At 50.8% G+C, this 27190-nt stretch overlaps 3 non-coding genes across 3 annotated transcripts; 2 read left to right on the forward strand and 1 right to left on the reverse strand.

The window, feature by feature from the left end:
• The first annotated feature begins 2147 nt into the window (after positions 1 to 2147).
• On the forward strand, positions 2148 to 2220 carry TRNAR-UCG (transfer RNA arginine (anticodon UCG)). The gene has a single exon. It is a non-coding gene; the product is annotated as a tRNA-Arg (tRNA).
• Positions 2221 to 6220: 4000 nt separating this feature from the next.
• Positions 6221 to 6293, forward strand: TRNAR-UCG (transfer RNA arginine (anticodon UCG)). Its single transcript has one exon. It is a non-coding gene; the product is annotated as a tRNA-Arg (tRNA).
• Positions 6294 to 15908: 9615 nt separating this feature from the next.
• On the reverse strand, positions 15909 to 15980 carry TRNAE-UUC (transfer RNA glutamic acid (anticodon UUC)). The gene has a single exon. It is a non-coding gene; the product is annotated as a tRNA-Glu (tRNA).
• Between the last annotated feature and the right edge of the window lie 11210 nt (positions 15981 to 27190).

Consider the following 27190-nt stretch of genomic DNA (forward strand, 5'->3'; position numbering starts at 1 on the left):
CGGACAGAAATGTGTCATTTTGTTGTCTCATGTGATAGTGCTTGAGGTTACTAGAGCGAGGCGCTATAAAGCACGGAGACTCCTGCCTAAACCAGGAGTGCTGCATGTATGATCTGTCCGGGTAACGCAGCGGGCAGGGAATGGACGTTTTAAAGATACTTTTGTAAAGTACAAGACGGAAAATGAACAAAAACCGAGGTAATAAAAAGTAAACTCGGTGGAAGGTGCTTCACCTCGAACTGCCCAGAGCTTCTCTCCGTGTGCTGTATCCCATGTGCCACGAGGGGTCACTGGAAAGGTTACATGTACGCATCATGTATGTGGGCGGCTCCTTCAATCAAGGCTGGACTGACTCCAGGGCCCCTGGAGGATGCGGTGTGGAAGCAGGGCCGGCTTAGGGCTGTGCGACCGGTGCAGCTGCACCTGGTGTTGATTCTGGTGAAAGGCAGGGGCGCTGAGTTTAAAAGTATGAGAACTTCCTCGACCATGGGCAATTTTCAGGCAACAATAAAAACACCTAAATAACTTTGATGGTTAATGTTCATGTTGGTGAGAAAGAGAATTTTGTCTTGTGTCAGTTTTGACTCATCATAGAGTAGCGCAGCGGGTTAATGTGCCTGTTGCAAAGAACGTGCACATGCAGATCACACGACTGTGTGTGAGTGAACTATGAGTAGCGCTTTACAAAAATGAAATGTATGTGAGAGAGGGATAAGGAGAGATGAGGGGGCTGCTGGAGAGTGGCAGTGAGGGAACTCCTGGCCAAGGCAGAGACGGTGTGGGCAAAGTGGGCCCTGGTCCAGGGCCCCAGCCTTCCAGAGCCCCCCTGATACAGCCAGCTCTTCTGCAGAGAGGCTTGCCCTGATGACCTTGAAGAATTCTTAATCACATTGCTTTAAATACTGTTTCCCTTTAATTTATTTTTTATTTGGGTGATGTGTGAGAGTCAATTACATTTTGCAGGGAAATGTGTTTATACTTCCTGTAACATCCATAAAAAAGTTGATTTGAGACCAAACAGGACCTCTCATACAGAAACGGGAGGGTGTCCAGAGATGATTTGCAGCAACAGTAGTGAGCAGCTGCTGTGTTACAATATTGAAAACACACGTCACTGTCCCTGAATATTAGATTTAAACACACATAGAAGTTGGAGGAATGGGCCTGTCTGCGACCTGGCCACAGAGAGCATGAAGAGATGAAACTGGACCAAGAATTCAAAGCTGTTCCGAAAGGGGCCCCCAGAATACGTTTGGCCCAGGGCCCCCCAAAATCCTTAAGATGTCGGGGTAAAGAGGCAAAAAAGACTGTCGCACCGGCGTGTATTGAAGAGACAAATCACACGGCAGCCGTCACTCAATAAAGGCAGCAAAGATTTTGCGGCAAAACGGAAAAATGACACGGTGTTTGAGGAGCATTATAACGAAGCCAAGCCTATTGGCTTTGTCAGCGCTTAATTTACTATGTCGCATTTGACATTCAAGCCTTGAAACCCTGGGGACGAGAAAGTCTTACATCTAGAGGGCTCAGCGCACCCTCCTTTCTTTCTGTGGTTTAATTCTGCTTGGGGGGTGGGGGTCAGCCACTTCCACCTGAGTGCACCCCAGTTCTATATATTTTCATCCATTTTATTTTCTGCCCCGCACTAGATGAGCTGGAAAGAAAGAAAAACACAAAACCTTTGACGAAACCCGGGACCTTTAGATCTTCAGTCTAACGCTCTCCCAACTGAGCTATTTCGGCTGACTGAGCATCTATTGATGAGGTGTGGAACAGAGTATACCCAGTACCTCATCCATGAAGTTCCTTCATCTTCCTCCATAACATTACACGCAAATCTATATTGGAGCCCTAATGTGACTAGAACGTCCAGGAAGTTGGACGTCAAAACAGACACTATTGTGTTGAAAATAAAAATAAAAAAACAGAACATTAATAAGGGAGTCGGTACCCAAGTGTAGTGCCTCGTCAGATTGTCGAGGCACTTGTTATATTGGCTTACCTAGGCTGGGCGAGAGAGCTGCTCTCAGACAGTTTCTGTAAAAATGGGCACAATTCACTGCCTTTAATGCAAGCTGTGCCCCGTCCTTCGAGGGCATGTCTCAGTAGGGCCGGGGTGCACAGCACATCAGCATCACCCATGTGGTGACCGCGTGGCCTAATGGATAAGGCGTCTGACTTCGAATCAGAAGATTGAGGGTTCGAGTCCCTTCGTGGTCGGTTGTGAATGTAGATTTACACCTGCGGAAAATGGACTTTTTATGAAAAGCACAAAACGGCCGCACATTCTACTGTAAGAGCATTTACACAGATCACCGGTGATAATTTTACCCTGAAGCATAAAATACTGAAGATACGAGGGACCCCACCTGCTCCGCTTTGCTCCCTGTGATGCTGATGCTGGCGGCGGAGTTTAGTGACCGACGCGGCATCAATGGCGACACGTTCACAGCACTGACCTCTGCTGCCCTGTGCAGGCTGGGAGGTGTGCCTGTGTGAGTGAATAGTGCCTGTGAATGAAGAGTGCCTGTGTGAGTGAATAGTGCCTGTGAATGAAGAGTGCCTGTGTGAGTGAATAGTGCCTGTGAATGAAGAGTGCCTGTGTGAGTGAATAGTGCCTGTATGAGTGAATAGGTCGTGTGTGAGTGAAGAGTGCCTGTGTGAGAGAATAGTGCCTGTGTGAGGGAATAGCGCCTGTGTGAGTGAGGAGTGCCTGTGTGAGTGAATCGTGCTTGAGTGCATGAATAGTGTCTGTGTGAGTGTGGAGTGCCTGTGTGAATGAATAGCTCCTGTGTGAGTGTGGAGTGGAGTGCCTGTGTGAGGGAATAGTGCCAGAGTGAGAGAATAGTGCCTGTGTGAGTGAATAGTGCCTGTGAGTAAATAGTGCGTGTGTGAGGGAATAGCGCCTGTGTGAGTGAGGAGTGCCTGTGTGAGTGTCGAGTGCCTGTGTGAGTGAATAGTGCCTGTGTGAGTGTGGAGTGCCTGTGTGAATGAATAGCTCCTGTGTGAGTGTGGAGTGGAGTGCCTGTGTGAGGTAATAGTGCCGGAGTGAGAGAATAGTGCCTGTCTGAGAGAATAGCGTCTGTATGAGTGTGGAGTGCCTGTGTGAGTGAATAGTGTCTGAGTGAGTGAATAGTGCCTGTGTGAGTGTGGAGTGCCCGTGTGAATGAATAGCTCCTGTGTGAGTGTGGACTGCCTGTGTGAGTGAATAGTGCCAGAGTGAGTGAATAGTGCCTGTGTGAGCGTGGAGTGCCTGTGTGGGTGAATAGCGCCTGTGTGGGTGAATAGCGCCTGTGTGGGTGAAAAGTGCCTGTGTGGGTGAATAGCACCTGTGTGGGTGAAAAGTGCCTGTGTGAGTGAATAGCGCCTGCGTGAGTGAATAGTGTCTGTGTGAGCGAGGAGTGCCTGTGTGAGCAAAGAGTGCCTGTGTGAGTGAAGAGTGCCTGTGTGAGTGAAGAGTGCCTGTGTGAGTGTGGAGTGCCTGTGTGAGTGAAGAGTGCCTGTGTGAGTGTGCAGTGCCTGTGTGAGTGAATAGCGCCTGTGTGAGTGAATAGTGTAGTTGGTTGACTGAATAGTGCCGGTGTGACTGTGGAGTGCCTGTGTGAGTGTGGCGTGCCTGTATAAGTGTGGCGTGCCTGTGTGAGTGTGGAGTGCCTGTGTGAGTGTGGAGTGCCTGTGTGAGTGCGGAGTGCCTGTGTGAGCAAAGAGTGCCTGTGTGAGTGAAGAGTGCCTGTGTGAGTGAAGAGTGCCTGTGTGAGTGTGGCGTGCCTGTGTGAGTGAATAGTGCCTGTGTGAGTGTGGAGTGCGTGTATGAGTGTGTAGTGCCTGTGTGAGTGAATAGTGTAGTTGGGACAGTGGTAAGACTGTCTATCTGGGAGACTCATGATGTACTTTAAAAGGTTTTACTCCCTCGTACAATGTCAGCCTCCTCTTGACGTCACCTGTATTCTGCCTTCACATGAGCTCCTCGGTGTCACAGGTGTTGACATATATGTTTATAACCGGGGCTCGCAAGCAGGCGCTTTCACTAATGTTCCCTTAAAGGCCGAGTCCACAATTTAAGGGACCCGAGGAGGTCACGGACAGAAATGTGGCCTTTTGTTGTCTCATGTGATAGTGCTTGAGGTTACTAGAGCGAGGCGCTATAAAGCACGGAGACTCCTGCCTAAACCAGGAGTGCTACTTGCATGCTCTGTCCGAGTAACGCAGCGGGCAGGGAATGGACGTTTTAAAGATACTTTTGTAAAGTACAAGACGGAAAATGAACAAAAACCGAGGTAATAAAAAGTAAACTCGGCGGAAGGTGCTTCCCCTCGAGCTGCCCAGAGCTTCTCTCCGTGTGCTGTATCCCATGTGCCACGAGGGGTCACTGGAGAGGTTACATGTACGCATCATGTATGTGGGCGGCTCCTTCAATCAAGGCTGGACTGACTCCAGGGCCCCTGGAGGATGCGGTACGGAAGCAGGGCCGGCTTAGGGCTGTGCGACCGGTGCAGCTGCACCTGGTGCTGATTCTGGTGAAAGGCAGGGGCGCTGTGATTAAAAGTATGAGAACTTCCTCGACCATGGGCAATTTTCAGGCAACAATAAAAACGCCAAGATAACTTTGATGGTTAATGTTCCTGCTGGTGAGAAATGAGAATTTTGTCTTGTGTCAGTTTTGACTCATCATAGAGTAGCGCAGCGGGTTAATGTGCCTGTTGCAAAGAACGTGCACAAGCAGATCACACGCCTGAGTGTGAGTGAACTATGAGAGCGCTTTACAAAAATGAAATGTATGTGAGAGAGGGATAAGGAGAGATGAGGGGCGCTGCTGGAGAGTGGCAGTGAGGGAACTCCTGCCCAAGGCAGAGACGGTGTGGGCAAAGTGGGCGCTGGTCCAGGGCCCCAGCCTTCCAGGGCCCCCCTGATACACCCAGGTGTTCTGCAGAGAGGCTTACCCTGATGACCTTGAAGAATTCTTAATCACATTGCTTTAAATACTGTTTCCCTTTAATTTAGTTTTAATGTGGGTGATGTGTGAGAGTCAATTACAAACATTTTTTACAGAAATGTGTTTATACTTCCTGAAACAGCCATAAAAAAAAGTTGATTTGAGATCAAAACAGACCTCTCATACAGAAACGGGAGGGTGTCCAGAGATGCTTTGCAGCAACAGTAGTGAGCAGCTGCTGTGTTACAATATTGAAAACACACCTCACTGTCTCTGAATATTAGATTTAAACACACATTGAAGTTGGAGGAATGGGCCTGTCTGTGACCTGGCCACAGAGGGCATGAAAAGATGAAACTGGACCAAGAATTCAAAGCTTTTCCGAAAGGGGCCCCCAGAATACGTTTGGCCCAGGGCCCCCCAAAATCCTTAAGATGTCGGGATAGAGAGGCAAAAAAGACTGTCGCACCGGCGTGTACTGAAGAGACAAATCACACGGCAGCCGTCACTCAATAAAGGCAGCAAAGATTATGCGGCAAAACGGAAAAATGACACGGTGTTTGAGGAGCATTATAACGAAGCCAAGCCTATTGGCTTTGTCAGCGCTTAATTTACTATGTCCCATTTGACATCCAAGCCTTGAAACCCTGGGGACGAGAAAGTCTTACATCTAGAGGGCTCAGCGCACCCTCCTTTCTTTCTGTGGTTTAATTCTGCTTGAGGGGTGGGGGTCAGTCACTTCCACCTGAGTGCACCCCAGTTCTATATATTTTCATCCATTTTATTTTCTGCCCCGCACTAGATGAGCTGGAAAGAAATAAAAACACAAAACCTTTGCCGAAACCCGGGACCTTTAGATCTTCAGTCTAACGCTCTCCCAACTGAGCTATTTCGGCTGACTGATGAGGTGTGGCACATAGTATACCCAGTACCTCATCCATGAAGTTCCTTCATCTTCCTCCATAACATTAGACACAAATCTATATTGGAGCCCTAATGTGACTAGAACGTCCAGGAAGTTGGACGTCAAAACAGACACTATTGTGTTGAAAATAAAAATAAAAAAACAGAACCTTAATAAGGGAGTCGGTACCCAGGTGTAGTGCCTCGTCAGATTGTCGAGGCGCTTGTTACATTGCCTTACCTAGGCTGAGCCGAAGAGCTGCTCTCAGAGTTACTGCAAAAACGAGCAGAATTCACTGCCTTTAATGCAAGCTGTGCCCCGTCCTTCGAGGGCATGTCTCAGTGGGGCCGGGGTGCACAGCACATCAGCATCACCCATGTGGTGACCGCGTGGCCTAATGGATAAGGCGTCTGACTTCGGATCAGAAGATTGAGGGTTCGAGTCCCTTTGTGGTCGGACTCCTTTAGCAGCTCCAGAGAATAAATCTTTATGAAACCTACAGTCATGGCGCACATTTCGACCGCTTTTTTATAGTAGTCAAGATGCTCCTGGGGACTTGGTGATTCCAAGAAATGAGCACAAAACTTCCCTTACAAAGCCTGTCACAATTTTCAATGCACAAACTTGCTGCAACATTCTACATTGTGAGTTTGTTTTAAAGCACTGCACAGTGTAGCTCAATAAAGCACTGCACTGAGTCGTCACTAAAGCACTGCACGACGTCTTTCACTAAAGCACTGCACAGTCCCTCACTAAAGCACTGCACTGTGTCCTCACTAAAGCACTGCACTATGCCCCTCACTAAAGTGCTGCACTGTGTCGCTCACTATAGCACAGCAGTGTCACTCACCAAAGCACTGCACAGCATCCCTCAGTAAAGCACTGCAGTGTCCCTCACTAAAGCACTCCACATGTCCCTCTGTGAAGCACTACACTGTGTCCCGCAGTAAAGCACTGCACAGCGTCCCACACTAAAGCACTGCACTGTATCCTTCCTAAAGGGCTGTGTTGGAAGGTGGGTCATTAGTTGTGTGGCCCACACAAGTAACGAGTCCGCACACGACCGCCACTGGGAACCAAACACCCCATTGTAGCGCTTGACTCTCATAGGGTAGCGTTGCAGAGCAGTCCAAGGCTTACTCAAGGGAGGTGGTGTGGGCTAGTAATCCCCATTCATGAGCACACAAGCATGAATCTTAATATATGAATGTCCAGTCTGTGCTTTTTCTTTTGATAAAGTAAAAGTACATTTATTATTCACACACACTACTCAATACTATGCAACAATCTACAAATATATACAAAGTGATAAAATCACACTGGACCACCAGTATGTAATCTCTCAGGTCTCCTCAAGGGAGAATATAATCCAACAATCCACATGGCAATACAATCCCAGTGCCCCCCTTGCGACATTGGAACATTTTGACAGTATTCAACAGTACAGTGCAATGATGACACCTACAGTTGTGATTAAATCCTTTCATCCTGCCAAGAGATGACTGTCAGTATCACTATTCAAATTAGCATACTCAGGAAACATAAGAGACTAAATTCTAGCATTATAACCATCAGGATTACTTTTAGATTACTCCTACTTAACAATAAAATAACAGTAGAATACATGGGGCCATACCAACCTACACCTATGGTAGGCCCCCTTGCACAAACAGGAACAAAAGTTAACTGAAGCTTGTGCTTCAAGCATCCATCCAACCCTTGAGGGGTTATCTCTCATGTGTCCCACCCTACCTAGGGTGGGGACACCAACAGATGTTGGGGGGAGGCTGCGCTGCTCCTGCAGCTCCCCCTGTCTCCTCATACTCCATTGGTGGTGGTCCCCATCTCCCTGGGACCACCACAGGTGTTTTAGGGGCTCAATAAGCAGCCCCAGCCCCGCAAAGCATGCTGGGGCGGCTGCATAAATGATGAGCGGCTCTCCCGCTGCGATGGGAGAGCCACGGTGCCTTTTCTTTTCTGCCTTGTGTTTTTTTCCTTTGTTTTTGGGGGTGCCGGTCCCACCCGGACACCCCCCGCACCAAAAAGAGGATCCCTCGTTGGAGGGCGGCTCAGGGAGACCACGCCTGGCCGCCGGCTCCCCGCACGGCCAGCACCTCCGGGTGTTGCCGCGGGAACCGGCCAGCTGACTGGGAGTCTGCCCGCTCCAGCGGGCAGACTCAGGGATGCTTGCGGCCGCTCGGGCCGCGCGGGGGGAGTGCCGCTGCACTCCCCCTTCCTCCGTGCATCTTCGGGGCCCCGGGATGGGGTCCGGGGCCCCTCCTCCTTGTAACGGGGAGCGCGACAGCGCTCCCCGAAGTCCTCCTCTTCTCGGGGCCCCGGGATGGGGTCCGGGGCCCCTCTCCTCCTCAGTGGGGAGCGCGACGGCGCTCCCCCAGGCCCTCTTCTGTTGGGGGCCCCGGGTTGGGGTCTGGGGCCCCGATGGCCACATTCACGGGGAGCGCGACGGCGCTCCCCGACTTCTCTTCGGCTGGGGGTGCGCGACGGCGCACCCCCACTCCTGCCTCTTCTCGGGGCCCCGGGATGGGGTCCGGGGCCCCCTTTTTAGCCATCTTCACGGGGAGCGCGACGGCGCTCCCCGACTTCTCTTCTGCTGGGGGGTGCGCGACGGCACCCCCCCCCCCCCCCCCATTACTCCTTTCTTCACGGGGAACGCGACGGCGCTCCCCGGCTGGTCTTCGCCGCTGGGGGCCCCGGGATGGGGTCCAGGGTCCCCTTTCCACAGCGGCAGGGGGTGCGCGACGGCACCCCCCCTTTCAACGTCCAACACGGGACCAGGCTTCACGGGGCCCCGGGATGGGGTCCGGGGTCCCTTTCTCTTCTGCGAGGGGGAGTGCGACGGCACCCCCCTTGCTCCTCTTTCTCTTGGGCAGCCCCCAGGCCCTGGCCCACCCTGGGGCCACAGTCTCAAGCAGCTGCGAAGCTCCAAGTGCTTCGTAGCTGCTTTCTCAAAGGTCGCCATTCTTTGTCCTGTGATATCTCGGGCCCCCAAGGGCCGATTTTCTTCATTCTTGTGTCGTTCCGCTCCTGGTGACAAGACCTTGCCACCCGGAGTACTCTCCTTAGGCCTCCTGGCCTGGAAGGGTTCCAGATCATCAGGGAGCCAGTTCCACTGACTCCTGTGCCAATCTTTCCTCTGGGTTCCCTCTTTTCCTTCTGGGCAGCGCGCTCTCCTTGCGCTAGCCCAGTCCTTCCCCCAACTAGTCCTCTGGGGGGGCAAGGGGGCCAGCTTGCCTGGCCCTGGCATTCGCCTCGCTGGCCTGGAATCCTTCAGGGGCAGAGTCCCTGCCCCAAGGGCAGTCAGGAGGTTCTTCCTTCCAGTTGTCCATGACTCCCGTCTGCAGTCCCAGTGCCCAGCAGTGAAGCACAGCCAAGAGAGAGAGCTCTCCCGTGTGCAGGACCTTTTAAGTGGGGGCGGAAGTGTCCAGCAGGTCTGCACATCTGGCCTATCCAGATGTGCCACATCACTTCCTTGCTCCCATCCCCTCCTTCTTGCACAGTCTTCTGGGATAGCTCAAGATGGCATCCTCCAGGAGTTAGTTGCCACATGTGCTCTGAAAGTCTCAGCCCCTCCTACCTGACATTCCTCCCAGGGCCTCTCCAGCCTGCTCCTGGCACAGAATGACAGCTGGCTGGTTGATGCAAGGCCCTGCTCCAGCAACTGGACAGAGCAGTAATTGGCCCTAATCCTGAGCTGAGGCAGAGAAAGATGACATCCCTGGATGACCCATAAGTTGTACAACTATGCGCTTGTAACCTACTGCATCATTCTTTTCTTACAGGTTACAGTATACTTTGGTGTGACTCTGGTCTCGATGGACCCCAGAGAACTGGAGTTGCACCCTAGGCCCTCCTTTCCCATTGACATTCAATGGAGTATCCCCCAATGCAAATATCTCAAGCACCCTGACATTGGCATTGAACTGGGTGTCCCTACAGTGAGAGGACAGTAAGCACACTGACTCTCTCTCACATGTATACACCCCTCTCATGAGACCTACTCCAGGTCACCACCCACTCTGCATAGTTCCTCCTGCGCCAGGACTATCTAGGCGCAGTTCTAGGGCTGCGCACACTAGGAATCCTCCTCTCACAGCCCTCACATGGGTGCACATCCGTGCGCACACATGATCACATGTAACCTGCCCGGGGCCTCCTGCCTTGCTGCGCCACAGCAGCCTTTCCTTAGCACGGCGGCACCGGCGGTAAACATGCGCAGTCCATTTCACCATGTGTTTACTGTGCGTGAGTCACCTCGTAGGAGGCTTCCTCACAGTAAACAGTCAAAAACCAGGTGGTCAAAAATCGAAAAATCAGGGCAGACCTGATGGTCAGAACCATCCTCTAACAGGCTGCAAACGGTCCCTCACTAAAGCACTGCACAGTCCCTCACTAAAGCGCTACACACGTCTCTCACTAAAGCCATGCACAATGTCCCTCACTAAAGCACTGCACACGTCTCTCACTAAAGCACTGCACAATGTCCCTCACTAAAGCACTGCACACGTCTCTCACTAAAGCACTGCACAATGTCCCTCACTAAAGCACTGCACACGTCTCTCACTACAGCACTGCACTGTGTCTCTCACTAAATCACTGCGCTATGTCCCTCACTAAAGCACTGCACTGTGCAAGTTACTAAAGCACTGCATGCAGTGGCACTCACTGCAGGGAAGACACTGCGGCGCTACACAAAGGACAACTGGAGGCCCTCACAGGGCATCACCTGCAGCATGTGCTGCTCCTGTTCCCAGCAGGCGCTGCACAGAGGGGCTGCAAGTGCTGCACTGAGGGGCTGTAGTCACTGCACTGAGGGGCTGCACGCGCCGCAATGATGGTTTCCAGGCACAGCACTGCACTGAGTGGCTACATGGTGCTGCAGTGAGGGGCTTCAGGTGCTGCACTTGAGGGGCTGCAAGCGCTGCACCAAGGGGCTGCAAGCGCTGCACAGAGGGGCTGTAGTCGCTGCACTGAGGGGCTGCAGGCGCTGCAATGAGGGGTTCCAGGCACGGCACTGCACTGGGTGGCTACAGGGTGTTGCACTGAGTGGCTGCAGGGCGCTGCACTGAGGGGCTGCAGGAGCTGTACTGAGGGGGCTGCAGGAGCTGTACTGAGTGGGCTGCAGCTGCTGTACTCAGGGGCTTCAGGCGCTGCACCGAGGGGCTGTAGTCGTTGCTCTGAGAGGCTACAGGCGCTGCAATGAGGGGTTCCAGGCACAGCACTGCACTAAGTGGCTACAAGGTGCTGCTGAGGAGCTTCAGGCGCTGCACTGAGGGGCTGCAAGCGCTGCACTGGGGGGATGTAGTCACTGCACTGAGGTGCTGCAGGCGCTGCAAAGAGGGGTGCAGGTGATGGACCGAGGGGCTGCAAGCGCTTCACTGGGGGGCTGTAGTCGCTGCACAGAGGGGTTGCAGGCACTGCAAAGAGGGGTTCGAGGCACAGCACTGCACTGAGTAGCTGCAGGCACTGCACTGAGGGGCTGCAGGCGCTGTACTGAGGGGCTGCAGGGCGCTGCACTAGGGGGCTGCAGGCGCTGCACTGAGGGGCTGCAGGCGCTGCAAAGAAGGGTTTGAGGCATGGCACTGCAATGAGGGGCTGCAGGCGCTGTACTGAGGGGCTGCAGGGCGTTGCACTGAGGGGCTGCAGGCACTGCACTGAGGGGCTGCAGGCGCTGTACTGAGGGGCTGCAGGTGCTGCACTGAGGGGCTCCAGGCGCTGCACTGAGGGGCTGCAGGCGCTGCAGGCGCTGCACAGAGGGGCTGCAGGCGCTGCACTGAACAGATAACTATATATGACCCCGGAAAGAGGACCCAACCCACTGCTTTTCTTTCCACACTCCTTCAACTGCTGTTCAAGTTAATGCCCCACCTCAGCTCTTATTATTGGAGCAATAAAGTCTTCACTCTGCGCCTTTGTGTTTCAGAAATCCTAATGAGCGCTAATTACCAGTGAGTGACGCTGCATCACCCCTGAAGGGCCATCTCTGCCCTCAGTCTCTTCACTTGCTGACCCTCAATTGTCTCCAAAAACAGGAGAAACTCAGGACCTGGCTCCGGTGTGTATCTGACAACGCGCCAAGCAGGGGGTCCAGGAAACCACACATTGGTTCACAGAGCTAAAAACTAGACCACCTAATGCTCTCATTTTTAAGGTAGCTTTGTCGAGCAGTGAGGTTAATCTTGGAGAAGTGCAAAGCATTTGTTGTACTCACAGTATCAATAACGCAAGACACACTCAAAAGGATAACCCAAGACCAATTTAAAAAAAGACTTTAGATTTACATACAATTTTTATGACCAAGATCATCACAATCGGGTAAGTACTTTTTAAGTAATGCATTTTTGAAGTTTTAATAAAAAATAGTTTTTTGTGATGAATTCCGCACCCTAGGTATCCAAGGAGGATAACCTTTAAAATGCATATAAAATCAGACATTAGGTTACAGAGTTCTTCTTTTGCAGGTTGGTCGAGGCCGTTGGTGGGCACACTGTGCCAGCTGGAGAAGTTCAGGCGACTCCTGGTTCCGGCAGGAGCAGCAGGAAAAGGTCTCTGGAGCTGGTGCAGGGCACTGCTATGTACCACTTGGAAAGGCACTGCACAGGTAAGTTTAAGGTTGACTCCTGGGGGTCCCCTTGGAGTGTTGAGGTTGCAAGGTGTGGGGGATCCTTAGAGCACAGCTACGTCTTCGATGCAGGGCACAGAGAGGCCGGGTGCAGAGCGAATCGGTGAGCCTGGAGCTGTGAGCAAAGATGCCCTTAAAAGCAGGAGGCAGTTTGGCTTGAGGGCCGCTTACAGGTCAGCAGGGGCACTCTGGTGGGAGGTCCTGGTGGTTTCCGAAGTCCATCGACTGGGGCTTCCTCCTGGTCCTTTTATAGTCCAGAGTGGACTGTCTTTCTGGGTGTCCGATGTGAAATGACCACTACCCAGGGTAATGGTATGGCTTGGCCGCTGGAGTGCACAGTACCACCATACTTAGCATACTGGCAGGGTTTGTCTTCTCGTCCATGGTGTGAAATTTGGTCTGGCTGTGGCATCTGGTTCCATGGTCAGCAGCTAGTCAGTGAAGTGGACCTCGCTGGCTTGGTGGTTTCTTGAGGTTGCAGAGTGATGCCTTCACTCTGCAGGGAGATCTTTGGTGAGTTTTGAAGAGTGGAGGTCCTCTGGGGGTTATTAGAGTCTGTCCTGTGTCCAAGCAACCCCTCAGCAGCGATTGTCGAGTCCTGGGTGCAGCAGGCAGGGGTTGGTACCTTTTCTTTGTGCAGCAGGTCTTCAGTTGTCATGCCTCGAGTCTTTTTTTGTTGCTGGTCTTCTTGAGTCCTTAGAATCTGATTTCTTGGTCTAGGGATGCTCACTAAATAATGTATTTAGTGGTGGTTTTAGGGAGAACCTGGTAGTGACCAATGGGTTATCTACCTTAGGGTGGCTACACCCACTAAGTGACCACTTCCTGTGGGCAAAGGTCACTTTCATACCCCTGATTGACTATTTTCCTTCCATCCAAGATGAAAGAAAATGAAATGGAGAGTCCAACTCGCATGCAACACCTTAGGGGTGGTGCATGCTAGGTATGGCCACTCCTGTCCTTTGTTTGATTTTCCCACCGTTGCTGCTGCCACAAATGGGGGTTTGCAATAGGGGCAGCCATCTTCTGCTTGCAGCAGGCCTGGAGGTCAAGTTTCAAAGGTGGTAAGCCCTTTGAAGCTCACCAACCAGGTAGTGCACATTCCTGAGGGAGAGGGTTTTAGCATCTCCACCCAGGAAGGGCTTTGTTCTGAATCCCAGAGAGAAGGATCTCTCACCCCAGGGATGCAGATTTGAGTCTGGAGGTGGCAGGCTGGATAGGACGGGCCAGCAACCATGCCAGGGTAGTTAGCTTTTACAGGGGGCACCTCTAAGGTTACCCCTGGGTACATCTGGGTAATAAATCCAATACTGGCACCAGTTTGGATTTATCATTCTGCGTTGTTTGATACCAAACAACCCAGGGTTCAGAGTGACCATCATGTAGCTGTGAAACTCATATTGACCAGTGTCCATCACATGCATTTAAAATGGCTGCTCTGTTCACTCACTGTGTCCCAGGTTTGGAAAGGACACAGTGGGGGCATATCGCTCATGCAGCTATGCCCTCACATACATCATAGTGCACCCTGCCTTAGGGCTAGAAGGCCTGCCAAAGGGGTGTCTTACCTATAGCGTATGCAGTGTATATTGGACAGGGCACACAGGCAGTTTTTGTTTTAGGTTTGCGTCAAAGCACTCAGCCTACAATGATAGAGGTGGGTAGATCTTAATGCCTGGCCCTAGAGTGTGGCACAATGAGTGCTGCTGCCCTCCGGGACCTACCCTTAGTACCACATGCCCTGGGTTCCTAAGTAGCATTTATTAGGGACTTAATGTGGCAGCTAAAGGTGTTGCCAGTTGTGCCAATGCCTCACAACAGCTCAGGGAAAGAGATCTGACCCATGGAACCTGGTTAGCAGGGGCCCTGGGTACTAACAACTTTTTGGCTACATCACATACCAGGCAAAAAATGGGGGGCTAGCCATGTCTGTGCAGTGGTAAAACACACAGACCTACAGTAACATGCATTAGTGGGAAGGAAACAGCCCAAAAGAGATACAACAGAGAGTTAGGGAGAGAGAAATACAAAAAGAGGCAAAGAGAAAATAAACCACTGAGACTGAAAAGAAGAATAAAGACCGACAGAGAAAAGGATGAGAATAATGCAGGCTCAGTATGAAAGAATAGAGACAACACAGGTAAACAGTGGTGTTCGGAGGACGCCAAACTGCACATGTGATTTGTTCAAATGCAACGAGGAGCCCAATTTTGAAAGGTCACAAACCTTCAGGTACTAAGGACATTTTTCCAAACCTTAACCTCTCAGTCCTCAAGGAGGCGTGGGAAAGAAAGGGATTGTGTGGAGAGGCAATGAGGACATATAGCGCCTGCAGCCCCTTTCTTTCTAGTACAGCGCTTGCGTGGGCTGTCAGCAGTGGCTAGGGATGCTCTGAGCCGGGGTGAACAGCACTGCAGCACCTGCCAAATGGTGCCCACGTGGCCTACTGGACAAAGAGTCTGACTGTGGATCAGAAAGTTGAGGGTCCAAGTCCTTTTGTGGTTGGGTGTTTTATCAACTGCTGAAAAAGCGCTTTTTTCATTAAGCGACACGTAGGCCGCAGGTGAGGCGTGTATTTCTGCAGCACACGCGGAAAGAGGAAATGCCTCAGAGGATTGTTTTGCCCAGTACGGTGTCCCTTCCTGCACAAAAACAATCCTGCTTACAGCGCAGGCACCTGGCGCTCGGCAGCACATTGTGCACTGGGAAAAGCTAGAAATGCGCCTCCAATATTAAGAACGGCGCATTCCCGCCCTTCCCCATCACGCAGCACAGCAAGGTGACTGGCGGCTCCGCGTGACGCGATGATAACTAGGCCCGAACCTAAAGCTGCAAAAGACAAATTTTTACACAAAGATGTGTCTCTCTTTTTGACAAACACATTTTCTCAGCTCAGACATTGAGTCTATCTAATGTAATTGAGAAATCCCGGGAAATAAAGCCGGATAAAATGCGCACCCTACATAGTGATGGACGATTTACTCACTCAAGGATGAGAGACTGTATGTGTAAACCAGCGTAAAAGGCACAAACCGCGCTCCTATCCACAAACATCAAGCAAGGGGTTTTAAAACATTTATTTTATCAACCTTTGGAAATATAAAGAAAAGAAAACGTTGAGCATAGCCGTTTCGCACAGAGAGTGAAAGTTACAGGTTTTGTGACAAACTGGGGCGGCCCCCCCAAATCACAGCCTCGTGGCAGCAGCGGGGTCACGTGCGAAGGTTCCTTTAAAATGAAACTCATCTCAGTGAGGATTTTATCACCGTTTTTGTATCAGCGAAATGTTATGGACGTTTAGGTGACATCGTCCGGTCTTTAATCCCTCACGGTGTGACAGAAAGTAGGATCGCAATAAATGAATAATTATTAGGAAAATATTGAACAAAAAAACACAGAAAAAGCCAAGTGTATAAAAAAATAATTAGACCTTCCCATACCGGGAGTCGAACCCGGGCCGCCTGGGTGAAAACCAGGAATCCTAACCGCTAGACCATATGGGAAGACATAATACAGGATCTGGGCTCAGCATCTCTTGAGAATTGACCTGTGTGGTGAGTGCGGAGCTGCTGCAGAAGATGGTATCTGTGTGAGGAATAGAAACACCAAAGAATCATGACCCCAATATGTGTACAAACACATAATAAAGCATGAAACCCAGTCAGGATTCCTGCCCGCATGGATCTTCCTACCTTTCTGCACCAGGGAGCATGCACCACAGCTGGGAGACTGCACCAGGGACCATACACCACAGCTGAGAGACTGCACCAGTGCACCAGAGACCATGCACCCCAGCTGGGAATCTGCACCAGTGAGCATGCACCACAGCTGGGAGACTGCACCAGTGAGCGTGCACCACAGCTGGGAGACTGCACCAGTGAGCGTGCACCACAGCTGAGAGACTGCACCAGTGCACCAGAGACCATACACCACAGCTGAGAGACTGCACCAGGGACCATGCACCACAGCTGGGAGACTGCACCAGGGAGCATGCACCACAGCTGAGAGACTGCACCAGGGAGCATGCACCACAGCTGGGAGACTGCACCAGTGCACCAGGGAGCATGCACCACAGCTGGGAGACTGCACCAGATACCTACACTAATGAAGAAGGAAACAAGGAGCAGGAAAGAACTTCAAACAGTGAGACAATCAGACAGCGAGGGACTGAGAGGGGTAAAAATACTACAATAAAGCGCTGTGTGATCTCTGGAGGCGGGCAGGAGCCCTTTAAAACTTGTTTGCGCTCCCGCCGTCGCGGGAAGCGCTGTGTGATCTCTGGAGGCGGGGCAGGAGCCCTTTAAAACTCGTTCGCGCTCCCGCCGTCGCGGGAAGCGCTGTGTGATCTCTGGAGGCGGGGCAGGAGCCCTTTAAAACTCGTTCGCGCTCCCGCCGTCGCGGGAAGCGCTGTGTGATCTCTGGAGGCGGGGCAGGAGCCCTTTAAAACTCGTTCGCGCTCCCGCCGTCGCGGGCGAAGCCCGGGCCAAGGGCGGGCCCGTCCTGCGCCCGTCAGCGGCTGACAGAGGCTGGGCTGGGCCACCCCCCTAACATCTATCTCCCAAGAAGGCCATATTGTACTCAGTCCCTTTTGCTAGTTCCTACTCTGTCTCCCCAGTCAGCTGCTCCATTTAATCTGACACCTTATCATTTAACCCTGCACCTACACTAACACCAGATGGGCAAAAGGAAAGCAATAGAGGCAGGGGCCGGGGCAGTACTAAAAGCCAAGCGAAAAAGACATAAGCATGCTGCTAGCAATTGCGTTATGGATAGAATCGACTCTCTCCTGGGCGAATGCAACGGAATACTAACTAGCCCCCAGGGAAACATTTCTATTGCAACTGGGGAGGGGCCCACTTCAACTAGCAGGAAGGAAGGTTCCATGAAAATCGCTGAGATTTTCATGAAACGTGGGCAACAAGTTACTGACACTACAGGGGCGGGTGAAAGTAGGAACGTTATCACCCATGCGGCCCCCTCCCTAGCAGAAGACCTACCACTTGCCATCAACGATTCCATCCAGCTCAGTAACCGCTTCAATCCCCTAACCAACCTCCCTGAATCACGCAACGACATCAACCCAGACACCCTGGCAGATGGGCCAGCAGCAACCAACACGCACTCTCCTCATGTAACCCCACAGCATATCGAATACATACAAGCTCTAAGGAAGGAAGTCACAGAACTCAAGCATATGGTTAACTCATTACTTGCAATAGTAAAACAGCTAACCCACGCAAATAACACGACCACCAGTAACCTTGCCCAAAATCCAATCCTATCAGGCATCACAACAAACTCGCCCAACTCCTCTGCTTCTAGCCACGCTGGCCCTCACCCTACCAAAGAAAAGACCATGAACTCCCACCAGTCTCCCCTCTTCCACAATTTAGGCATAGGAAATTCACTAGACATCTATCATAATACCCTCAAACCCATGAGCAACACCGCCTCAAAATACTCTACGCAACCTGCCACTGACCAGTCCCATTTAGGTAATATAGTTCTAATGGTTAACGTTCCCAAGTTAACCACATTGGCGCGCAAGGAAGGGGTAGACTCTATCAAAAACAAGGCAATCCACTGGATTCGCCATGTTAGAGGCTGCCGATCCATAATACGTGAGGACCTAATTACCGTAGTACGACGGCCAGACCCGGGAACTCACTTTGATATCCTAAAACTGACACTCAAGAACAGGACCATGGCGAACAATCTGGTGGCCCTAGACGCAAGAACAAGCCCACCTGCACACTCACGCATCCAGTTTAAACAGCTCAGGTCACCCACGCTCCACGAGGAACGCCCGAGTTACCACCCGGCAGAAAACCTATCCCCTCTTGGTAAACATGATTGACTCACAGCCCCACCTAAAATCTATGCAGGCAAACCTTGCAACCTTCCAACATCCATCACCCCCAGATCCTCCTTTTACCCCACCACTGTCTGTCCATGTATTCACCCCCCTACCCATGATACCGCGACCATTTCCGGCTCACCGAGCAATCATGACAACGATGCTCCACCCATCTTGCAGGCACATTGCCCACCAAACCTAGAGCTGCTGTCTAGGCCCGCAAGCATCTCCTTGATCAGGACCAGGCCTGTTCCAACAGAGGAACATCACCAACCACCACAAACCCCACGGGCAAACATTGGCATCAACCCATCCCTGCTCCCCCAGCCACATCTGCCAAACCAACCCCTGACAGCCAACCTCAAAAACCCCGGACATTTAGGTAGGACAACTCAGTCACAATCTGGGGTACGACTTGTCTCATGGAACGTGGCAGGTCTGAAATCTATTCTTCCCCTTCCATCCTTCTCCTCATTTATTGACGAACATGACATATGTCTCCTACAGGAAACATGGTCACTCGACCCACTCTTCCGAACAGGCTACTCAAATTTCCACATCCCCGCTGTGGCCAGCACGAGAGGCAGGCCCTCAGGGGGTCTGACCATCTGGATCAAAACATCACTTAGCTGCCATATATCACAGCTACCTACAGCCTCTCCCGACCTGTTAGGCCTTCGTCTATCCTTTGGGCCTGACTCTGTGGTGAACATCTTTAATATCTACGCTCGAGGGGTCAGGGGGGTCAAGTCTCCAAAACCCTCTGCGCCCTCGTAGCCCTATTACAAAATTATCCCCGCCATCATAAAACCATTGTGGCTGGGGACTTCAACGTCACATTCGAACCCCTTGACTGGGACGATCTCAGGTCCACCCGCGAGGAAGATCAAGTCTGGTCTATCCCCGCCCTGTCCATTGCACCCATCAAAAGGTGGACGTCGGTTGCGATTCAGGTAAAATCATTGACCATGGAGTTTGGACTCAGGGCGCTAAATGGCAGAACTAATTCAGACACCAACGGTAGTCACACATACAACAAAACGAACCACACCAGCAGAATCGATTATTGCCTATTCGATATAAGATTATGGCCTCTAGTCATCGATATGACAATCATCGAAAGGACCGAAAGTGATCACAACCCTCTTTCTGTCCACACATTAGCCCTAGGTAACCTCCCAGCCACGTCTAACCCCGCAGCAGTAGCACCCGAGGGTATTAACCTGGCCAACAACAAAAGACACCTAAAATGGGTCAATATTGTGGCCCGGCCCGCACTCATCAATGCTGCCAACAACACCCTAAAATCCACACTAAGGGACCTAGAGGCAGGTTCTGCAACACCCCACCAGGAAATTAGCTCAATCCACACCTCCTGCTTTAGGGATATCGCAACCCACTTCTCAGCACCCCCAGCCCACGACGACAAACGACCCAAAGCCAGGCACCGCTGGTTCAACAAAACGTGCCGGTCCCTAAACAAGCGCCTAGTTCAAGCCATTAAATCCAAGGACCCCATCGCCATCCGCGTAGCTAGGAAGTCCTATAAATCTGCAATATGCATAGCCAAGCGTGATCAAGATAACAAATGGTGGACATCACTCAGCGACGCTGTGCGCGAGAGAAATTATAGTCTGTTCTGGTCCCTGGCAGCGCGAGGCCCAGAAACCAGTGGTTTGGACATCACAACCAATATTGCCCCAAGAGACTGGATAGCCCACTTTAGTAGTCTGTACTCCCCTGATCATGATAGCCCCACCTCTGTTTGTACGGGCCCCCTCCTATTTCACTCGTTAGCACCAACCACCGCAGCACCCCTGTTGTTCTCCCAAAGTGATATAACTTACTCTCTAAGCACTCTAAAACGCGGCAGGGCCCCTGGTTCAGACTGCGTCCCAGCAGACCTATTCTCAACAGACCTAGCATCCTGGTCAAGATATCTCACCATTCTAGCTAACGCAATAGCATCTGGGGCGCCAATTCCCGACTCTTGGAAAGCGGCCATTGTTATTCCAATCTTTAAAAAGGGCGACAGATCTCTTCCCTGTAACTATAGACCCATCAGTCTAATTGACTGTGTCCAAAAAGTCTTCTGCCACTGCCTCCTAGGGAAGATAGAAGAATGGATAATTGACCACGATATCCTTAGCCCCCTCCAAGCCGGTTTCCGAAAGAAGATTTCCACCACTGATCAAGCCCTCAGATTCCTATTATTATATTGGAAAACAGTGTTCATCGGTAAAGGCAGCCTTTATGTAGCTTTCGTGGATCTCAAATCTGCTTTTGACCTAGTACCTCGCAACAAACTGTGGGTCACCCTCTCTCGGATGGGAATCCCGGAACACATCCTTGCCATTTTGATACGACTCCACGAGGACAACTACGCTCAAGTCAGGTGGGGCAACAAGGGCCAACTTACCGATAGAATCCACGTCTCTAGGGGTGTGCGGCAAGGTTGCGTACTTGCCCCGACCCTCTTTTCCCTGTACATCAACGAAATTGTCCCCTCCCTCCTCAGACTGCAGGCTGACGCACCTTCACTTGGCACACAAAAAATCCCAGTCTTACTCTTTGCCGATGACACTCTCTTGATATCTAAGACCCCTAGTGGTCTAAGGAAACTCCTTGCGTGCTTCGAGCATTTCTGTTCATCCCAGGGACTCGAAATCAACGCAACGAAAACCAAATTAATGACCCTTAATCCCCACAGATCTTTCAAAGGGAAATTTACTCTAGAGGGCTCCTCACTCGAGAAGGTGGGCATTTTCAGCTACCTGGGCATAACACTCACTGACAACATGTCCTGGAAGCCACACATAGGAAAACAAGCCCTTAAATTAAGACAAACAACTGGGGCTCTACTAAAAAACTTCCACCTCTCACACACAAAACCAATTCGCCCAGCATTACAATTATACGAAGCCCAGGCAGTTTCCTCAGCGCTCTACGGGGCTGAACTTTGGGGTTATACCAAAACCCAAGACCTAACCACCGCTGAAAACAACTTCTTAAGAAACCTTGTGTCCCTTCCGCTAAGCACCCCACTGTTCCCTCTTTTCAAGGACCTCGGCATCAAACGCATTGGTCACAAAGCCCGCCTGCGACCTCTGCTGTACTGGCGGCGTCTCTGGACCACTCCGGAACTTGTCATCTTCACCGAAGCTCTACAGGTCATCCTAAAAGACGACCACCTGCACAGAATCCCCTGGCTACGATCCATCAAGGATTTACTCCACTCTATCGGGCTCGATGATCTCTGGAACTCACCAGCCACGTCAGTCTTTCCCTCGAAAAGCGAACTAAAGAAACTTTACTGGCAAAGGGCCAACAACGAAGACACTCGGGCTGCACTCCACACTACATTATCTTGTGACTTTGCCAACCTAAAAGAGTCATGCAAGTACGAAACTTTTTGGGACCTAATCACGGCCCCAAGGGAAAGGAAACTGTACTTCCAGCTCCGCATTGGAACACTCCCATTAAGACTTTTCACCAGCAGCTGGTCACACAACGAATCCACCGCATGCCCTGCTTGCAAAGCCCCCGTGGAGAATCTCCCTCACCTCCTTTTTGCATGCCCCGCGTATACTGCCCCCCGTAGGAAATGGCTGGCCCCGGCATGCAGACTACTGGGAGCACGCTGCTCTGCGCTAGCTCTGCGAATCCTTAGATCAGACACCAGACCAACGCTAGTGATCGCTATCGCCAAATTCCTCGGAGCTAGTTGGCTTATTAGAAGGAAAACTCTCCTGGACAAAGACTCCAAATAAGACTGCCCCAACATCCTGCAGAGTGCATTTCACTTCATTTCATTTTTTCTAATTTCATTCCATTTTATTCTATCTCATTTTTATTCCATTTTAATTTTTATTTATATTTCATTCCCTTTTATCACCATATTTACCTGCAATTTTATTTTATCATGTGCATTTATTTGTATTTATTACTGCTCGCGCTTTTTTGGCTCTTGTAGCCGCAATAAAGCTTCTTTGAATTGAATTGAATACTACAATAAACTGGAGGTAAAGAGACCCAGAGTGAGACACTCAGACAGCGAGGGACTGTGAGGGGCAAAAACACTACAATAAACTGGAGGTAAAGACACCCACAGTGAGACAGACAGCGAGGGACTGAGACCCAGAGTGAGACAGTCAGACAACGAGGGACTGAGAGGGGTAAAAATACTACAATGAACTGGAGGTAAAGACACCCACAGTGAGACACTCAGACAGCGAGGGACTGAGACCCACAGTGAGACACTCAGACAGCGAGGAACTGAGGGGAAAGGGGAAGAAACACTACAATAAACTGGAGGTAAAGACACCCACAGTGAGACAGACAGCGAGGGACTGAGAGGGGTAAAAATACTCCAAAAAACTGGAGGTAAGGAGACCACAGTGAGACAATCAGACAGCGAGGGACTGAGACCCACAGTGAGACAATCAGACAGCGAGGGACTGAGAGGGGTAAAAATACTACAATAAACTGGAGGTAAAGAGACCCAGAGTGAGACAGTCAGACAGCGAGGGACTGAGGGGTAAAAATACTACAATAAACTGGAGGTAAAGAGACGCACAGTGAGACAGACAGTGAGGGACTGAGAGGGGTAAAAATACTACAATAAACTGGAGGCAAAGAGACCCAGAGTGAGACACTCAGACAGCGAGGGACTGAGAGGTGTAAAAATACTACAATAAACTGGAGGTAACGAGACCAAGAGTGAGACAGACAGTGAGGGACTGAGAGGGGTAAAAATACTCCAATAAACTGGAGGTAAAGAGACCCAGAGTGAGACAACAAACAGTGAAGACGCAGAGGGGGTGGGGGAGACCCCAGGGGCTGCTGTGTCCAGATGAGGTGACTCCTCCCACATTGCTGTGGTTGTGTCATGTGACAGCCCCCTAATACCACAGGAGTGAGGTGCAGCTCGAGGCGCTTTACAGACACAAGTGATTCCTTCCGCAGCAGAGCATGAGAATGTGGGATGGATTAAGAGGTGTGATGAGGGGCTGGCGTAGAAGGTTGGGGGACCCCTCCGTGCCCCCCAACCTGTCCCACCAGTAACCGAGGCCGCTCTCAGCCTGGGAGTGACAGGAGGGACCCCCAGATGCACACTCATCCGCGTGACCTAATGGATAAGGCGTCTGACTTCGGATCACAAGATTGAGGGTTCGCGCGGTGTCCTTTAGCAGCTCCAGAGAATTAATGGTTATGAAACCTACAATCAGGGCGCACACCTCACAGTGCCTTTACCTTTAAAGGAGAGGATGCTGCAGAGGGGTCGCTGATTGAAACAAATTCACACAAACCCTCTTTTACAAAGGCTGCCACATGTGTGCCGCACAATCCTGTACCTCCCGTTGTACACCAGCGCCACCTCGTGGCCTTAGATAAACACTACTTGGAGCTTACCTAGCAAAGTGTGAAACTGGAACAAGGTTTCACCCCACTTCAAGACTTGTGTGACAATCTCAAGCATTGTAGTAATGCGGCAAAATGACCGGAAACGCGATATGCGTGACACTTGGCAGGGCTGCACTAAAGCACTCACTGTACCCCTCATCCAGCACTGCACTTTGTCCCTCACTAATGCACTGCACAGAGCGTCTCTCGCTTCAGCGCTGTATTAACTTGAGGCCCTCACCAGCATCACCTGCAGCACGTGCTTCTGATCTCAGCAGGCGCTGCACTGAGGGGCTACAGGCGCTACACTGAAGGGTGGAGGCGCTGCAGTGAGGAGCTGCAGGTGCTGCACTGAGGGGCTGAAGGCGCTGCAGTGAGGGACTGTAAGTGCTGCACTGAGGGGCTGCAGGCGCTGCACTGAGGGGCTTCAGGTGCTGTACTGAGGAGATGCAGGCGCTGCACTGAACAGATAACCATATATGACCCCGGGCAGAGGACCCAACCCACTGCTTTCCTTTCCACCCTCCTCCAACTGCTGCTCAAGTTAATGCCCCACCTCGGCTCTTATTATTGGGCAATAAAGTCTTCACTCTGCACCTTTGTGTTTCAGAAATCTTAATGAGCGCTAATTACCAGTGAGTGACGATGCATCTGTCCCTGAAGGGCCATCTCTGCCCTCAGTCTCTTAAGTTTCTGACCCTCAATTGTCTCCAAAAAGAGGAGAAACTCAGGACCTGGCTCCGGTGTGTATCTGACAATGCGCCAAGCAGGGCCCCTGGAATGATACAATTCTGTGCTCTGTGCACTTTCTGCAAAATGAAGGATTCACTGCACTTGTAACAGAAATCAGTGTCAGATCCAACAAGAGGGATGTTGTTTCAGACAGGACACAAAACACTGCCCTGAGTGTAAATACTACAAACCAACTAAAGGTGACGCTTCACCATTGTTGTGGGCGGAGCTACACAGTGCTTGGATGGTGATTGTACCCTAAAAGACAAACCTCAGGGATCCCCTGGTATCAATATGTGGTCAGAGGACAAGTGTCCGTCACTTTATAACTTACAAGTGCACGGAGGGGGTGATGGGGTGGTCAGTTAGGTTTGTTTACACACCAGGGTTTCTGGGTAATATGCTGAGGGAATAAGCACACACGGAAAACCCTTCACATTTAAAAATGGAAAAGTAAATTAAATAGAGCTTCCCATACCAGGAGTCAAACCCGGGCCGCTTGGGTAAAAAACAGGAATCCTGACCGCTAGACCATATGGGAGACATCTATATAGAATCTGGGATCAGGTTCTTCCAGAGCTGCCCTCACTGACCGGTCTGGACATGTGTTTGTCAGTATTGATCAAACTATGAAGAAAAGAAGAACAAGCTACAAACAACTCTTGCATGAATCCCAGTTTGTGGGGTGAGGCTGGTGATTACCGCTCTGTGCAGTGGTAACACACACAGACCCACAGTAACATGCATTAGTGGGAAGGAAACAGCCCAACAAAGACTCCACAGAGAGTTAGGGAGAGAGGAATACAAACAGAGGCAAAGAGAAAATAAACCACCAAGACTGGAAAGAGGAATAAAGACTGAGAGAGAAACGGATGAGAATAATACAGGCTCAGAGTGAAAGAACAGAGACAAAACAGGTAAACACAGGTGGGCGGAGGATTCCAAACTGCACTTGTGATCTTGTTAAACCGCAAGGAGGAGCCAAATTTTGAAGGCACACAAACCTTCAGGTACTAAGGACGTTTCTCCAACACGTAACATCTCAGTCCTCTAGGAGGCGCAGGGAAGTAAGGGCAATGAGATATATAGCGCCTGCAGCCCCTTTCTTTCCAGTACAGCGCCTGTGTGGGCTGTCAGCAGCCAGGGATGCTCTGAGCCGGGGTGAACAGCACTACACTAGGTACTTCATGGCTTAATGGATAAGGAGTCTGACTTCGGATAAGACGATTGAGGGTTTGAGTCCCTGTGAGTTGGGTGTTTTATCAGCTGATGAGAAAGTGCTTTTTCATGAGTCCGCACATTGTATTGTAAGTGCATTTACACAGATCACTGGTGTTAATTTTAATCTGAAGCATAAAATAATCAAGAAACGAGTGACACCAACAACTACACTGCTTTGCTTCCTGTGATACTGTTGTAGTCGCTGCAGAAACAATAATGCAGCAGCCAGACTCATCCTGGACATCCCCCGACACAGTCACATCTCCTCCCACCTCAGAGACCTACGCTGGCTCCCAGGCAACAAGCGCATCACATACAAACTCCTGATCCACCCCTACTAGGCACTGCACAACATAGGACCAGCATACCTCAACCACCACCTCGCCTTCTACGTACCCAACAGACAACTCCGTTTCCAGCTCGCCCTCGTGGCCATTCCCAAGATCCGGAAAAGCACAGCAAGAGGCTGGACATGGAACACGCTACATCTGAAGCTCAGGCAGACAGCATCACGCAAGCAGTTCAGGAAGGACCTCAAGACCTGGCTCTTCTGATTGAGCAGCACGCCCACAAACAGCGCCTAGAGACCCTACAGGTGATTAGCCGTGCTTTAGGAATGACTGATTGATTGATTGAGCAGTATTTAGTGGCAGACACTGCATCAACACCCCCATTCTGCTCCTGGCCCTTTAGAAAAGACACATATGAAAGAAATTGTGATGAAAAAGAAAATAAGAAATGGAAAGAGGTATTTATCTACGAATATCAAACATGGAGTGGAAGAAAACCCTGACCAAACCTACCAGTCTTAGCCTATACTTTATTTTATTTTATACGTTTTAGGTTGAACACAGTGTGATGTCACTGATGCACTGCAGTGACAGTAATTCTCTCACTGTGGGGCTGATGTAACAGTTCAATGGATGCAAATGGAACCAGGAAATAGGGGATCCCAAGGCCATGTTTGGATAGTAAATGAAAAACATAGGGGCTGATTTAAGAGCCCCTAGCGCCTCCTTGCATCACATTAGTGTCATTTTTTTATGCTAATGTGGCCCAACAAGGCCAAAATCGCCACGCCAAATTTTTTAAAGTGGCGCAATTCATGCATTGCTCCACTTTGTAACCCTTTACGCTACATTATGGCTGCGCCAGGCATAATGTGTGCAAAGGGGGCGTTACCCCACTATGGGGGCCAAAAAACGGCTGCAAAGAAATCAAAGTATTTTGGCACCTTTAACTCCTGCCCAGAGCAGGCGTTCAAAGGAGGCATGCCATTGTTTTCAATACGCCTCAATGGGCTTTGCAGGATTAGCATCAAACGTTTTGATGCTAATCCTGCAAAGCTCCGAACTAGCGTCCACATTTTTGACACTAGTTCCCGTAACTACCGCCATGGTGCGCCATATTATAGATACAGCGCACGCATGATGGTGTTAGGGGGGGCGCTAAGGGGCGCAGGAAAAGTGGCGCTGCACTAGGTGCACTAGGTGCAGCGCC

This window comes from Pleurodeles waltl, chromosome 4_2, assembly GCF_031143425.1.
Source record: "Pleurodeles waltl isolate 20211129_DDA chromosome 4_2, aPleWal1.hap1.20221129, whole genome shotgun sequence".
NCBI classification, from domain to species: domain Eukaryota; kingdom Metazoa; phylum Chordata; class Amphibia; order Caudata; family Salamandridae; genus Pleurodeles; species Pleurodeles waltl.